A 17,784-nucleotide genomic window follows, 5' to 3' on the forward strand; every position below is an offset into this window, starting at 1 on the left:
CTTTTTCTCTTCTACTTCTTGGACCCCTATATTCGAATGTTGGTGCGTTTAATGTTGTCCCAGAGGTGTCTCAGATTGTCCTCAATTCTTTTCATTCTTTTTTCTTTTTTCTGCTCAGCAGTAGTTATTTCCACTATTTTATCTTCCAGGTCATTTATCCATTCTTCTGCCTCAGTTATTCTACTATTGTTTCCTTCTAGAGAATTTTTAATTCCATTTATTGTGTTGTTCATCATTGTTTGTTTGCTCTTTAGTTCTTCTAGGTCCTTGTTAAACGTTTCTTGTCTATTCTCCATTCCAGTTCCAAGATTTGGGATCATCTTTATTATCATTACTCTGAATTCTTTTTCAGGTAGACTGCCTATTTCCTCCACATTTGTTTGATCTGATGGGTTTTTACCTTGCTCCATCATCTGCTGTGTGTTTCTGTGTTTTCTCATTTGGCTTTGGGGACTGTGTTTGGGGTCTCCTTTTCAGAGGCTGCAGATTCATAGTTCCCGTTGTTTTTGGTGTCTGCCCCCAGTGGCTAAGATTGGTTCAGTGGGTTGTTTAGGCTTTCTGATGGAGGGGACTGGTGCCTGTGTTCTGGTGGGTGTGTCTGGATCTTGTCTTTCTGGTGGACAGGTCAGCATCCGGTGGTGTGTTTTGGGGTGTCTGTGACCTTATTATGATTTTAGGCAGCCTCTCTGCTAATGGGTGGGCCTGCATTCCTGTCTTGCTAGTTGTTTGGCATGGGACGTCCAGCACTGGATCTTGTTGGTCTCTGAGTGGAGCTGGGTCTTAGCATTGAGAAGGGTACCTCTGGGAGAGCTTTTGCCGTTTGATATTACAAGGTGCCGGAGGTCTCTGGTAGACCAATATCCTGAATTCGGCTCTCCCGCCTCAGAGGCACAGGCTTGACACCCGGCTGGAGTACCAAGACCCTGTCAGCCACATGGCTGGGGGTGAGAGCAAGAGGTAACTTTGGTACATCTCAAAGACCACCAATGAGAATCACTGACCATTTTCTCTCCAGAAGTGAAGAAAACAAAATTCAGACTTCGGCTTGTCAGCCACTTTGGTAGCCAACCTCCAAGATGGCCCTAATTATCCCCTAATTATCTCCCAGTCTTCATGTACCTGTGTGGCTCCTCGCACTTGAAAAGGGTTGACTGTTTAACTAATAAGAAATTGCAGAAATGACAAAGTGCAGCTTCCAAAGTTATAAAAGACATTGCAGCTTCTGCTTTGGTTTCTGCTAGATCACTCATCCTGGGGTAAGCCAGCTGCCATGTCATGAGGACACTCAAGCAGCCCTAAGGAGAGATCCATGTGGAAAGGAACTGAGGCCTCTTACCTACAGCCACGTGAGTGAGTCATCTCAGAAGTCAAAAGATTTAATTTTATTTATTTTTGGTTGCGTTGGGTCTTCGTTGCTGCACAGGGTTTCTCTAGTTGTGTCAAGCAGGGGTTACTCATCGTTGTGGTGCGTGGGTTTCTCCTTGTGGTGGTTTCTCTTGTTGTGGAGTATGGGCTCTAGGTGCATGGGCTCCAGTAGTTGTGTCATGCAGGCTCAATAGTTGTTGCTTGCAGGCTCTAGAGCACAGGCTCAGTAGTTGCGGCACACAGGCTTAGTTGCTCTGTGGCATGTGGGATCTTCCCAGACCAGGGATTGAACCACTGTTCCCTGCATTGGCAGGCAAATTCTTACCCACTGTGCCACCAGGGAAGTCCAGTGTGCTCTTTTTTAAACCTAGTCTGTTTTCATTATTTTCTATCTTAACGATTCTTTATTAAAGAAAAAAAATAATACTCCTTTCTACCCCTCCTCTTTGAGGATTATATATGAAGAAGTATGTCTTATTTATTAACCTCAAAGTTTCACCTTACATTTAAGGAGTAATCACAATGTCAAGTATTTAATACCTTTCACTTCCACCTTGAAAAGCATGGATATTAAAGTGCTAATATAATTACCTTCCCTAGTCTATCTTTTTTACTTTTTGTTATGTATAAAAAACAACTAAAAACATGCATGGTTTGTAAGGAAATGACAAATTTCAGAAAATTCAGCATCTGAATACACTCTCTACATAGCTTCTAGATAAATACACAGAAAATTGCCAGATACTCAGAGGTCCCCTGGTCCCATTCTAGTGACTCCCCTTAAGGTTTAATATTGTTCTGGTATCTAACAAAAAGATAACTTTACCTGTATTTTGTATTTTATATAAATGTTATGGCACAGTAAAATCACTTTTGGATTGGGCTTTTTTATTTTATGTTGTTTGTGAATATGCCTATATGGTTGCCTGTTGTTGTGATCATGCATTGCCACTGATGCATAGGATTCCATAGTGTAAATATTTAACTATTAATTAATTTATTCCAATGTGTATTACAATATGAGTGATTTTCAGTTTGTGTCTATTGAGAACAGCACTGGTATATAAATTCTAGAACTTGAGCTTTGGCGGTGTGTGTATAAATTATTGTTCAGTATACATGTAGTAGTAAAATTTTCGAGTCATAGCTTTCTTGTGTTTATCTTTTTAGATATTTCTAAATATTTTCAAAACATTTGTATGATTTTTCATCTTCAGCAGCAATGAATGAGATTCAAGGATTATACACATTCTTGTCAAACTTGATAATACTTGTCATTTTCATTTGAACTTTCTGGTTGGTGAGTGATAATTCCAGGTATCACGTTTTTGCATTTAATTGACTACTAAGAAGCCAAGCATCTTTTGATATGTTTACTTAACATTCTGTACTCTCTTTTTTGAAATATCTTTTGGTATATTTTCCCCATTTTGCTATTCCATTATCTTCTTATTGAAGACTTCTTTTTTATAACATCTGAAGACTTTTTATTTAAGAGTTTTTAATATATGCTTGATATGAGTTCTTCTCTCTTTGTGTCTCTCCTTCTCTTTCTTTAGATGAGTGTCAGTTTTTAATGTTAATAACATCTAATTTGTTATTTTCTTCTTTATTTATTTATTTAGTCTTATTTCTATTTATTTATGTAGTCTTCTTATCTGTAGCAGAACACATTATTTATTCTAAACCACAAATATGTTTTCGTTTCTTTAATAAATCTAATTATTAAGCTTTAAAATTAAGTTAACTTTCTAAACTAAATATGTTGTATCATAGTGAGTATTAATTTTTCTATGACAGCTGAAATGTTACATTTATTCAGAAAATGTTGTATTCAGTTTTCTTTTCATTTGCTCCTACTTCTCATTGATTCACAGTGGTAAACATCACTTCATCCATGGATCTGACTTTTCTCTGATTTCTCATGGTCATTCTCACTAATTCGTCTTGCCTCCTGAAATCTTTAGCAATCCCATTATTCCACAGAAGCAAAAACCTTCCTTGGGCCTTTTTCCTCAGAAGATTGATTATTCCCACATTTTAAATGGGAGATTGCAATAAGTTAGGAGAAAATGCCACAAGGGTCTCTCATTTTTTTTTCACATCTTGTATCACCCTCTGCTTGCACTCTCTGTTCAAAGATTTTTGTACAACACATTGATGGAAGATGCCAGTTGTTTCTCTCCTTGGGGAAAAGACAGATTAATTACCTGACAAATAAAATAAAGAGAGTGTCTTGCTCTGTTCAAATGTTGGACAGGATTGCTTGCATCCTAATTTAAATGTTTCAGGTGACTGAAGCTTAAGATTCCTAAGCTTTAATCCATACTTGCACCATGCACAGCACCCAACAGGAGTGCTTTACATAACCCCATGAGACACTTGTGTGCAAGTGGAACAGATAAAAATATAAAACTATTGCTGTCTTTTTGTGCCATAAAAATGATTTTTTGTCTCATTTAAAATATTTTTTTCTAAAATCCAAAAACGTGTCAGGCTAAAATATTGTTATTTCAAATATGGTAAAATCGAAGACCCTTCAAATTTCTTTCCAGTTTTGTTGATGATGGAATGTTGTCAGAGATATGACTTCATTAAACACAATAGGTAAGATTCCTTCATAGGCCTGATTGGGGAATATGAAAATAATCCCCAGAAAAATCTGGACATTTTCTAGTTCTCAAATATTGGTTAAGATGGTAGAAAGGGCCCTTCATTGTCCTATATGTTAATGCAGATCAATTGTGAGAGGTGGGGATAAAACAAGCAGCCTAAATATCCTTTATGTTTGTTGTACTACTAGTAGAAAGAGGAAGGGTCAACATGTCACCATGGTTGATATAGCAAATAAGCTGCTTGAAACTACACAGAAATGTACCTGCTTGTGTTTTCTGTGCAGTTACCCTCTCTTTTGGTGTGCCCTGATACCTCCCTCAACTTATGTACCAACTCCAGCAGCATTAAGCAGAAATCCAAAGAAATCTATTCTTTGGAATTATGAGGAAGGGAAGAGTCGAAAATTTTATAGCATACTCTATACAAGGATACACGTCACCATTCTTATCTATGTCATGCCATTCATGGAGGGTCAGTAGGTTCAGGGGATTCTGGAAGCACCAAGTTCTGTGGGGTTAATCACAGCTGCGTTCATGGGCAGTAAAAGAGAAGGGCCTTATCTTGGTCACTTTCTCAATGCTAGTAGCTACAAAAAGAAGAGGACAGCAGACATCTTAGGGAGAAGAGCCAACATTAAATGAAATGTCCTAATTACTCTAGGCAACTTCTCATGATGGACTCCCATAGCTCCTCAAATCCCTACATACTTGCACAAGGGATAGTGTAATATTACTGGAGTGTCTGACTGCAGATTAACATTATTTTTGTTGAAAAAAATAAAAATAGGTTCAAGTGATAGGGTTTGAAAAGGGTTCACAGTGCGAGGGAAGCTATTGTAACAATGTGGCCAGAACCCTTTGGATGGATTCATCATGTTTTGTTTTGTTTTTTTGCTGCTTCAGAATCTGTAGTAGAGATTGGTGTGTTCCATGATGCATTCCCGCTTCTTATAAGTTTTACATGGAATACCCCATTAGGAAGAAGTGCACGTAAGGAAGATTAGTGAATCAAACTCCTCTGCCCTCTGTCAGCAGTGGGTGCAAAGGGATTTAGACCAAGTGCTTTCATCCTTTTATGTGCAAAGTTTTCACTATATGAATGATGTTTTGTTTGTTTGCAGGTCAGGAGCCTTGGTCTCAATATCCCTGTTTAAAGTGTTATCACGTGTCTGCCAGAAAGAATTGCTGATGATACTGGAAAAAATTGAGAGTTATCCTTAACAATTAAGGGTTTTGTAACAACATGGATGGACCTAGAGATTGTTATACTGAGTGAAGCAACTCAGACACACAAAGACAGATATCATATGATATTGCTTATATGAGGAATCTAAAAAAAAAAGGTACAAATGAACTTATTTACACAACAGAAATAGAGTCATGGATATAGAAAACAAACTTATGGTTACCAGGGGATAAGTGGGGAAGGGATAAATTGGGAGATTGAGACTGACATATACACACTACTATATATAAAATAGATAAGTATTGATAAAGACCTGCTTTATAGCACAGGGAACTCGTCTCAATGGTCTGTACTGGCATATACAGAAAAAGAATCTTAAAAAAAAAAAACAAGGGTTTGGGGATTATATAATAAATATAAATGTGCAAACCTTTAACATGAAAGGAAAAGTCAGTTAACTCTGTGGTCCCTGTTATGGTGTAAACAATTTGTACCTCTAATTTTAAAATTTTGAAACCTAGCTCCCATGTTGATGGTATTAGGAGGAGGAGTTTTGGGGAGGTGATTAGGTTATGAGGCCATAGACCTCAAACATGGGCTTAGTGACCTAATAAGTGTAGCACACAGAAGATCTTATGCCCATTCCATGATTTCATTGCCGAGCGAGAAGACCCATATTATGAACCAGAAATTGGTCGCTCGCCACACACTAAGTCAGCTGGCAACTTGTTCTTTTTTTAAAAAATTAATTAGATAATTAATTAATTAATTTTTTGGCTGTGTTGGGTCTTTGTTGCAGTGTGCGGGCTTCTCATTGGGTGGCTTCTCTTGTTGCGGAGCACGGGCTCTAGGCGTACGGGTTTCAGTAGTTGTGGCTCACGGGCTCAGTAGTTGTGGCCTGTGGGCTCTAGAGCACAGGCTCAGTATTTGTGGTGCATGGGCTTAGTTGTTCCATGGCATGTGGGATGTCCCCGGACCATGGCTCGAACTCTTGTCCCCTTTATTGGTAGGCAGATTCTTAACCACTGCACCACCAGGGAAGCCCCTGGTAATTTGTTCTTGAACTTTTCAGCCTCAGCAGTTATGAGAAAACAGAAATATTCTGTTGTTTATAAAATACCAAGTCTCTCATATTTTGTTTTAGCAGTCAAAGAGCTGGCTGAGGAGAAATATCTGTGAGCTTGAAGAAATATCAAGAGAAACCTTTAAATCTCAAAAGAAAAGAGAAAATGGGCAGGAAAGAAATCAACAGAACAGAGTAATCAATAATTGTGGAACAATGAAAAATGCTGCGACCTATACATAATGGGTATAGCAGGAGGAGAATAAAGATAACAAAGAACAGAAAATATTTTCTAAAAATGACTGAGAATCTCCCCAAACGAATGTCTGACACTAAATCCACAACATCCAAACTTAGAGGAACATCCGAATAGTAAAGAAAACTGACCAATATCTCTCAGGAACATCAGTGCAAAAATCCTCAACAAAATATTACCAAATCGAATCCAACAATATTTTGAGAGAATTTTATATCATGAATGAGAGGGAATAATCCCAGGTATGCAAGGCTGGTTCAACATTCTAAAATCAAATAATTATATCCATCATATCAACACCCTAAAGACAATCATTAGCATATCAATAGATTCAGAAGCCCTTTGAAAAAATCTAACACCCATTCTTCATAAAAACTCTCAGTTAAAGAAATAGACTGGAGCTTTCTCAAGTTGATAACAAAGATTTACAGGAAACTTTTATCTTACATCATGATTAATGGTCCAAAACATGAAGCTTTTCCACTAAGTTCAGGTAAAAGCAAGGATGTCCTCTTTCATGGCTCCTTTTCCATATTTTACTTCAAGTCCTTGCTAATGCAATAAGGCACAAAAATAAATAAAACAAATACAGATTGGGTAGAAGAAAATGAAAGCAACCTAAATAAAATGTGGACCAATATACTTTATGGACACCTCACCAAAGAAAATAGACACTATGCATATAAGTATACAGAAGAATAATCCAGATTACATGCTGCCATGAAAAAGCAAATTAAAAATACAATTACATACCACCATGTAACACTTAGAATGGCTAAAATGTGAACAATGACAAGAACAAATTCTGTAGGAGATGTGGAACAATAGGAAATGTCATTTGTTATTGGTGGAAATGAAAAATAATACAGCTACTTTTGTAGTCTGATTGACACTTGCTATAATATTGAACATTCCCTTACTGTACAATCCGGCAAGTGTTCTCATGGATATTTACTGAAAGTAGTTTAAAACATACTTCCAGACGAAAACCTGCATATGGATATTTATAGCACCTAATTCAATATTGCCAAAATGTGAATGAAACTAAGGTGTCCTCCAATAGGTGAATGAAATGATATAGTATTAATATATTCTGGGAATGGGATAATATTGAGCACTAAAAAAGTAAACTATCAAGCCATAAAAATAGATGGGGATTCTTATTTTCTTTTGAAATATAGGTGATTTTCTTTATCTTGTAATTTAAATTTTATTGGAGTATAGTTGATTTACAATGTTGTGTTCATTTCACCTGCACAGCAAGTGATTCAGTTACACATATGCATATATTCATTCTTTTTCAAATTCTTTTCTGATAAAGGTATTCTCAGAATATTGAGTAGAGTTCCCTGTGCTATACAGTAGGTCCTTGTTGCTTATCTATGTTATATATAGTAGTATTCATATGTTTACCCCAAGTTCCTGATTTATCCCTACCCCCCACCTTTCCCCTTTGGTAACCATAAGTTTGTTTTCCAAGTCTGTGAGTCTGCCTCTGTTTTGCAAGTTAGTTCATTTGTATCAATTTCTAGGTTCCACCTAGAAGTGATATCATACAATATTTGTCTTACTCTGTCTGACTTACTTCACTTAGTACAATCATCTCTAGGTCCATCCAAGTGACTGCAATTGGCATTATTTTCTTCTATTTTATGGCTGAGTCATATTCCATTATATATATGTATCACATATTCTTTACCTATATTCATATGTTGATGGACATTTTGGTTGCTTCCATGTCTTCGCTATTGTAAAGAGTGTTGCAGTGAACATTGGGGAAGATGTGTCTTTTCGATTTATGCTTTCCTCCAGATATGCACACAGGAGTGAACTTGCTGGATCATCTGGTAGCTCTATTTTATTTTATTTTATTTCATTTCATTTCAATTTCAATTTTTTTGGAGAAGAGTTGATTTACAATGTTGTGTTACTTTCTGCTGTACAGCACAGTGAAGCAGTTATACATATATCCAATCCTTTTTGGATTCCTTTCCCATACAGATCATTACAGAGTATTGAGTAGAGTTCCCTGTGCTATACAGTAAGCCCTTATTTGTTTTCTCTTTTATATATAGTGGTGTGTATATGTCAATCCCAATTTCCAATTTATCCCTGCCGCCTCCCCTTACTCTGGTAACCTCCATTCTGTGCTCCATAGTGGCTATTACCAATTGGCATTGCCACCGATAGCGTAGTATTGGTGGCGCAGTGGTTAAGAATCTGCCTACCATTTCAGGGGTCACAGGTTCGAGCCCTGGCACGGGAAGACCCCACATGTCACAGAACAAGTAAGCCCGTGCACCACAACTACTGAGTCTGCACTCTAGAGCCCACGAGCCACAACTACTGAAGCCTGTGTGCCTATAGCCTGTGCTCCACAACAAGAGAAGCCACCGAAAAGAGAAGGCTTTGTACCACAACGATGAGTAGCCCCCGCTTGCTGCAGCTAGAGAAAAGCCACATGCAGCAATGAAGACCCAACGCAGATTAAAAAAAATAATAATAAGTAGTAGGTTTCTCTTTTTCCCACACCATCTGAAGCATTTCGTGTTTGTAGACATTGTGATGATGGCTGTTCTGAGTGGTTCCAGGTGATACTTCTTTGTTCATCTGATTTGCATTTGTCTAACATAAAGCAATGGTGAGCATCTTCATATGTGCTTTATTTTTTTTGAACAGTGTGAGTAAAATTTACCCCTTGAAAAAGGGTTATTGAAAGGTTGCCTTGTTTTGAAGTCTATTTCGATTACCTACCCTAAGACATTTTTTGAGGGCTGTTGTCATTTACAGCTCCCCAGGCATTGTGAATATGAAGTGCCTATAAGGTCCAGTTTTTAGAGTTGTTGTTATGGGAAACAGAAGGCGGCAGGATTTCTACTGCCCCTGTCTGGTTGCTGACACAACCTTAGATGTAGGGAAAGTCCTGTTCCTGGGTTTTAAATTAGAGTGGAATGTGCCTGAGCAAACATGTAAGGGCTTCTGTCCCATTCCTTCTTCCCCCTTACCCTTCATCCCCCGAACAAATACAAACCCCTGCAAAATCACCTGTTGAGGGTGCTGTCTTGCAGAGTGGGATGACCCTAATGAAGAAGTCTGGAGGTCGGAACCCAAACACCAGGATATGTTGAGACCAGGTGATTTTCCAAGTGTCATCCAGCCCAGAGAGTCCACCATCCTTTGGGTGTCAGAGGGTTGATTTAGTAGTATGAGGGCACACTTAGATCTGGAGATTGTGATCCCATGCAGAGGGGACCAGGTACTACATGTTCAAGGGGGGTGAATTAGCTGGCATATCCTCCCGAGGTCCTCAGGCCCACAACAGTCCAGTCTTGGGACCAAATTGGGTCTGTGTCCAGGGATGTGACACTAGCACGTTCACCGCGACTAAACGAATTTAGTGATCATTTTTCTTTTCTGTAATTTAATTTTAAATTTATAATGGAGTATAGTTGATTTACCATATTGTGTTCATTTTTGACATACACCAACATGATGCATTTATACAGAGATGACTATATATTCTTTTTAGAATTATTTTCCCATTGAGGTTACTAAAGGGTGTTGAGAAGAGTTCCAAGTGCTCTACAGCGGGTCCATGTTGATTACAAGTTTTCTCTCTGTAAATATGTATATACTAACTCCAACCTCATGATTTATGCCTCCAACACACCTTTCCAGTTTGGTAACCATAAGTTTGTGTTCCAAGTCTGGGACTCTGTTTCTGTGTTGTAAGATAGTACCTTTCTATCAATTTTTAGATTCCCCTGATAAGTAATATCATATGATATTTTTCATTGTCTGATTTATGACACTTAGTATGAATGTATCTAGGTCCTTCCGAGTGGCTGCAAATGGCCTTATTTCATTCATTTCATGGCTGAGTAATATTCCATTGTACATATCTACCATAATTTCTTTATCCATTCTTCCTTCCAAGGACTTTTAGGTAGCTTCCAAGTAGAGGCTCTTGTAAACAGGGCTGCATAAATTTTGGAATGCCTGGGTCCTGTCAATTTACGTTTTTTCCAAGATACAGGCCCAGGAGTGGTATCGCCATATGCTCTGAAGCTCTGGTTTTTAGATTTTTAAGGAATCACCACCCACTTCTCCAGAGTGGCTGTTAGCAATTTACATTCCCACCATCAGCTTGTCAGGGTTCCCTTTTCTGCACATCCTGTCCTGCATTTCAGGTTTTACACTTTGTGAGGTTGGCCATTCTGACTGGTGCGAAGTGATATCTCTTTGTAGTATTAATTTACATTGCCCACCTGTTCTGTTGGTCAAAAATGGAGTAAGGATTTTTCCTGAATATATTAAGGAATAACGCATACGGCCTTTTTGGCAAACTGCATCATTGGCGATGTTCAGCAGCTTTGCATGTGCTTTAATGGCGAGTGCAAACTACCTCCTGAAATTCCTTTCCTGCAATTCTGCCTTGCTTACAAGGCCTTTAGGAATACTTGGCTGAAGAAATGGCTCCATTAGAGGTGTCAGTTACAACCCTGCTTGTTTGTGAATTGCAGTGCCCCTGAGCACCGGTTTTCAACTTGTTGTTTAGGGAAGCAGACACAAAGGGGCAGGATTTCTACAGACCCATTCCGGTTACTGGGGCACCTGAAGGCTAGGGAAATTCTTCTTCCAGATTAGGAAACTAGAGTGGCATATGCCTGTCCAAACATCTAAGGCTCGTGTCTCATTCCATCCCCCCATTCCCCTTCTTCACCGGAAAATTCCAAGCCGTGAAAAACTGGCTGTTGAGTGTGCTGCCTTCCCAAAGTGGGGAGACTCTAAGGAAAGGAGCTGGGGAACCCGAATACCAGGAGAAGTGGAGATGGGGTGACGTTTGCAAACTCTTCCCGATCAGACGGTGTACCATCCTCTGGATGTCCCATGAATGTTTTAGCTGTAGGAAGGGTCCCCTGCACCTGGAGATATGGGACACATGGAATGGGGGCCAGGCAGTATTACTCTAAAAGTGTTGCATTTGCTGTCCCATCCTCACGAAGCCTCTCAGACCAACGAGTGTAGAGCCTTAGGTCCCATCCAGCTCTGTGTCTAGATGTGGTCAGTCCAGGTTGCATCACAGCCCTTGAACAAATTTTGTAAGAATTTCTCTCTCTCTCACTGTCTTTTTTTTTGTTCTTGTTATTTAATTTTATAATGGGGTATAGCTGATTTTCAATACTGTGTTTCTTCCTGCTCTGCATCTATCCACTTGATTCACTTAAAGAGAGACATCAATAAATTGTTTTACAGATTCTTACCAGTCTTATATATCCTTTTCCGGTGACAACAGTGTGCTGAGTCCAGCTCGTTGAGCTATACAGTAGGTCCTGTCGAATACCTATTTTGTTTATGGAACTGTATCTATGCTAATTTCAACCTCCTGGTTTATGCATCACCCCACCCCACCTTTCTTCTTTAGCAGCCATAAGTGTGTTTTCTAAATGTGTGACTGTTTCTGTTTTGTAATTGAGTTCATGTGTAGCCATTTTTAGATACTATCTATAAGTGATACCTTATGGTAAGTCTCTTTTTATGTCTGACTTAGGTCACTTAGAATGATCGCACCTCAGTCTCCACGAGTTGCTGCAATTGGCCTTATTTCATTGATTTAATTGCAGAGTAATGTTCCATTGTACAGAAGTACCACATCTTCGTTATCCATTTATTGCTTCCAAGGACGTGTAAGTTGTACCCAAATCGAGGCATTTCTAAACAGAGCAGCACTAAACGTATGGGGTGCCTGTGTCCTGTCGATTTTTGGTTTTCCCAAGATATGCGGCGAAGAGTGGAAGAGATGTATGCTCTGTAGCTCTGTATTTTAGACGTTTTAGGGAACACCATAGACTTCTCCAGAGTGGCCGTTGGCTATTTACATCCCCGTCATCAGCGAAACAAAGCTCCCTCTTCTCCATGGCCTGTCCAGCATTTTTGCTGTCTACACTTTTCCAGGATGGCATTTTGATGAATGCGAAGTGATACTTCTTTGTAGTATGGATTTGCTTTGCCCGCTTGTTTGATTGGCCAAAAAGGGCGTATGCGTTTTTTTCTGAATATATTTATTTTTATAATGGAGTTTAGCTGATTTTCACTGCTGTGTTTATGCCGCTTTACACCCACTTGATTCATTTACAGAGAGAAGTCAATACATAGGTTTTAAGATTCTTACTAGTCAGATATATTCTTGTGCGATGAATAGGGGGAGTTGAGTCCAGTTCACTGAGCAAGGAGTAGGTCTTGTCTATTACACATTTGGTTTATGGAACGGTATCTGTGCTAATTTCAAACCCTTGTTTTATGCATCACCCCACCTCACCTTTCCCGTTAAGCAGCCATAGTGTGTTTGCTAAATGTGTGACTCTCTTCTGTTTTGTAATACAGTTAATGTGTAGCGATTTTTACATGCCCTCTATAAGAGATATCTTATGATGTGTCTTTTTCTGTGTGACTTATTTCACTTAGAATCATCGTACTTAAATCCACTCATCATGCTGCTACTAGCCTTATGACATTGATTTCATGGCTGAGTGATATTCCATTGTACATAACTAGCACAACTTCTTTATTACATTTTTCTCTTTCCTGGGATATTTAAGGTGTACCGAAGTGGAGGTTCTTGTCAACAGAGCAGCCATAAACTTTGGGGTGCCTGTGTCTTGTTGATATTTAGCTTTCCCTATTTATACGCCCATGAGTGGAAGTGCCCTATGCTCTCTAGCTGTGTTTTTTAGATGTTTTGGGAAACGCCATACACTTCTCCAGAGTGGCCGTTGGCAATTAACATCCCGCCCATCAGCGTAACAAGGCTCCCATTTCTCCCTGGCCTGTCCTGCACTTCTGGGTTTTACACTTTTTTAGGATGGCCCTTTTGACCGCTGGGAAGTGAGACTTCTTTGTAGTGCTGATTTGCATTTCCTGCTTGCTTGGTTGGCCAAAAAGGGCGTATGCGTGTTTTCCTGAATATATTCGGGGAAAACACGCATACGCCCTTTTTGGCCAGGGGCATCATTTTCAACGTTTTGCCGCTTTTCACGTGCTTTAAAGGCGATTCGAATCTACCTCCTGAAATCTGTTTCCTGCAATTCTGCCTTACTTTCAAATCCTCTTCGTTGCCTTCCGTCAATATATTTTTGGACGATAGTTATCATTTGTAACTCTGCAGGTTTGTGCATTGTAGTGTCACTGAGCTCCATTTTTCAACTCGCTTTTTTGGGAGCTGGCCGCAAAACCGCAGGATTGCTTCAGGCCCTATTCTGGTTCCGGGGGGCAGGTTCAGCCTGTGGTTAATCCTTCTTCCTAATGGGAAATTAAAGTGACCTATGCCTGTCCCTACAGCTAGAGCTAGTCTCTCATTGGTTCCCCCTCTTCCCGTTCATCCTCAGGACAAATTGCAACCTGTACGAAACAGGAGGTTAAAGGCGCTGATTCTCCAAGTGGGAAGATTGTTAGGAAAGCGGCTGGAATGGCGAACCCGAGCACCAGGAGATGAGAAATGAGGTGCGTTTTAGAAACCTTTCCCGATCACACGGTGTCCCATCCTCTGTGTTTCCCATGCATGTTTTCGCTGTAGGAAGATTCCCTTGAACCTGGAGATTTGGGCTCCATGGAACTGGTCCCACGCAGTATTACTTTAAAGGGTCTGCATTTGATCACCCAACCTCACCAAACCTCGCAGCCCCAAGAGTGTCCAGCCTTATGTCTCATTCAGCTGAGGGTCTAGATATGGTCAATCCAGGTTGCATCACAGTCCCTGAAAGAATTTTGTAAGAATTTCTCTGACTTTCACTGTCTTTGTATTTTTTTTTGTAATTTATTTTTATAATGGGGATTAGCTGATTTTCACTGCTGTGTTTATGGCACTTTACAGCCACTTGATTCACTTACAGAGAGATATCAATACATAAGGTTTCAGATGCTTACTAGTCAGATATATACTTGTGTGCTGAATAGGGGGTGTTGAGTCCAGTTCACTGAGCAAGGAGTAGGTCTTGTCTATTACGTATTGGGTTTATGGAACGGTATCTGAGCTAATTTCAAACCCTTGTTTTATGCATCACCCCACCTACCTTTCCCGTTAAGCAGCCATAGTATGTTTTCCAAATGTGTGATTCTGTTCTGTTTTGTGATTCAGTCCATGAGTAGCGATTTTTACATTCCCTCTATAAGTGATATCTTATGATAATTGTCTTTTTCTGTGTGACTTATTTCACTTAGACTCATCGTACCTAAATCCACTGATCATGCTGCTGTTAGCCTTATGACATTGATTTCATGGCTGAGTGACATTCCATTGTACATAAGTACCACAACTTCTTTATCCATTTTTCTCTTTCCTGGGATATTTAAAGTGTACCGAAGTGGAGGTTCTTGTAAACAGAGCAGCCGTAAACATTGTGGTGACTGTGTCTTGTTGATTTTTAGTTTTCCCTATTTATACGCCCATGAGTGGAAGTGCCCTATGCTCTCTAGCTGTGTTTTTCAGATGTTTTGGGAAACACCATACACTTCTCCAGAGTGGCCGTTGGCAGTTTACATCCTGCCCATCAGCGTAACAAGGCTCCCATTTCGCCTTGGCCTGTCCTGCATTTCTGGGTTTTACACTTTTTTAGGATGGCCCTTCTGACCGCTGGGAAGTGAGACTTCTTTGTAGTGCTGATTTGCATTTCCTGCTTGCTTGAGTGGCCTAAAAGGGCCAGGAGGGAGAAGGGAAGGAGTTTCAAGGAGAAGGACAGAGAGCAGGAGAAGGAGGGGGTGAGGGAGAGAGGGGGGGAGTGGGATAGAGGGAAGGAGGGAAAGACAAAGATATCTCTCCCTCACTACCTCTATCCGTCTCTCCCTCCCTCTATCCCTCTCCCTCGCTCCCTCTCCTCCCTCTCCCTGTCCCTCCAGCTCTCCCTCTCCCTCCGTCTCTCCATCTCCCTTACTCCCTCCCAGAGATGGAGAGATGTAGGGACAGTCAGAGACAAGGGAGAGGGAGAGAGGGAGAGAGAGAGGGGAGAGAGTTAGAGAGGGAGAGAGAGAGAGGTCTCTTCCTTCCTCTCTTTCCCTCTCTCCTCCTTCTCTCCCTCTCTCCCTCTTCCCTCTCCCTCTCCCTCTCTCCCCCCTCCCTCTCCCCGTCTCTCTGGTCTCTGCCTATCCCTCCATCTCTCCCTCTCTGGGAGCGAGTGAGGGAGAGGGAAAGACAGAGGGAGGGAGAGGGAGAGGGAGGGAGAGAGGAAGGGAAAATGCGAGGGAGGGAGAGGGAAGGAGGGCAAGACATCTCTCCCTCTCCCTCTCCTTCCACCTGCCTCTCTCCCTCTCCCTCCCTTCCTCTTCCTTTCCTAGAGGGAGGGAGGGAGAGGGAGAGACAGAGGAAGAGGAGAGGGAGGGAGCAAAGGAGAGAGGGAGTCGGAGAAGGAGGTAGGGAGAGGGAGAAGGAGAGAGAGTGCCTGCTTCCCTCTCTGTCTCCCTCCCTCCCTCCCTCTCCGTGTCCCTCTCTCCCCCCCCCCCCTCTGTCTCTCCTTCTCTGGGAGGGAGAGAGGGAGAGGAAGAGGGAGGGAGAGTGAGAAGGAGGGAAAGTGATGGAGGGAGGGAGAGGGAGAGAGGGAGGGAGAGAGGGATAGAGGGAGGGAGAGAGGGATAGAGGGAGGGAGGGAGAGATGTCTTTCCCTCCATCCCTCTATCACTCTCTCTCTCTACCCCCCTTTCTCTCCCTCTCCCCCTCCCTCTCCTGCTCTCTGTCCCTCTCCCTCCACCTCTTTCCCTCTCCAGAGAGGGAAGCAGGTGGAGGGAGAGGGAGAAGGAGGGAGGGAGGGAGAGGGAAAGAGGTAGAGGCAGAGCGGAACAGGGAAACAAGGACAGGGAAACAGGCACAGGGAGAGGGAGGGAGAGAGGGAGAGAGGAGAGGGAAGAGGGAGAGGGAAGAGGGAGAGGGAGAGGGAGCGAGGGAGAGGAAAGAGAGAGAGGGAGAGGGAGAGAGGGAGGGAGAGAGGGAGAGACAGATGGAGAGAAAGAGAGGGAGAGAGAGAGAGGGAGAGGGAAAGAGGGAGAGGGAGAGTGGAACAGGGAAAGAGGGACAGGGAGAGAGGGAGGGATAGAGGGAGGAGAGGAAGCAGGGAGAAAAGAGAGAAAGAACACACCATCTACACTTCTGTCAAATGACACCGGGGATCCTTACACAACCAGGAGAAAATAACACAGGGAGGCTCTTTCTCAGCTGGAACTGGAACTGCAGACGGGGCCAAACACCAACAGGCTGGCCACAAATGTCCAGCCGCCGCTCCAGCCCCGTCAGCTGTGAGTCCGGTCACCAGGGCTCTGAGTGTCTGCTCCAGGGAGCTGGGGTTCACCCTCTCACCCGGGAGGCTGGGCCAAGACAGCAGGGCCCCGGGCTGGACACATAGGTGGAAAAGCATCCCCACAGGACAGCTTGTGTAAGCAGATTCAGCTGCCAGATTCTAGAGGCCCGGGACCACCCTGTGGCCCATGAAACCCAGGAGCCACGAGGGTCTTGCAACGTGATTCCTGTCCATTGGACTGTAAAGTTTATGTAGGGAATCTTGGAAACAGTGGTAACAAGTCTGAATTGGAACGAGCTTTAGGCTATTATGGACCACTCTGAAGTGTGTGGGGTGCTAAAAACCCTCCTGGCTTCGCTCTTGTTGAATGTGAAGATCCCCGAGATGCAGCTGATGCTGTCCGAGAACTAGATGCGAGAACACTATGTGGCTGCCGAGTAAGAGTGGACCTGTCGAATGGGGAAAAGAGAAGTCGAAATCGTGACCGCCTCCTTCTTGGGGTTGTCGCCCTCGAGATGATTATCGGAGGAGGAGTCCTCCACCTCCCACACATCTCCAAGATGGAGAGCCTTCTCCGTCAGCCAGAGCAGGTCCCTTTCTAGATATAGGAGAAGAGAGAGATCCCTGTCCCAAGAGAGAAATCACAAGCCGTCCCGATCTTTCTCTAGGTCTCCTAGCCAATCTAGGTCAGATGAAAGGAAATAGAAGACCACTTTGCAAGAGGAGTGGTGTACAGGCAATAACTTCATTTGGCAGGAGTATGTACAGAATATTCAAGTTTTGTTTGAGACTTCCGAAGCTTGGTGCACTTTTTAAATGTTTTAGTTGTTCACACTTGTTTGTCTCTTGGGACAGTGACACATAAAGGTGTCATTCTCTATGGTTTGAAATGGGTCCTATGAGGCATGTAATATGAAGAATTGTTACCTTACAATGTTCCCTTAAGCAAAATTGAATTTGCTTTGAATTTTTGGTCTTGCCTAGACTGATAATGAAACTCTAACTCCTGCCCACCTAAA

The 17,784-nt window shown here is 41.8% G+C and overlaps 1 pseudogene across 1 annotated transcript; it reads left to right on the plus strand.

Annotated features, from left to right (window-relative positions):
* The first annotated feature begins 16,732 nt into the window (after nt 1-16,732).
* LOC309650488 (serine/arginine-rich splicing factor 3 pseudogene) lies at nt 16,733-17,784 on the plus strand (annotated as a pseudogene). Its single transcript has 2 exons — nt 16,733-16,772; nt 16,964-17,784. The product of its transcript is annotated as a serine/arginine-rich splicing factor 3 pseudogene (transcript).

Source organism: Balaenoptera physalus (assembly GCF_965194825.1).
Source record: "Balaenoptera physalus genome assembly, contig: SUPER_1_unloc_23, whole genome shotgun sequence".
Taxonomy (NCBI): Eukaryota; Metazoa; Chordata; class Mammalia; order Artiodactyla; family Balaenopteridae; genus Balaenoptera; species Balaenoptera physalus.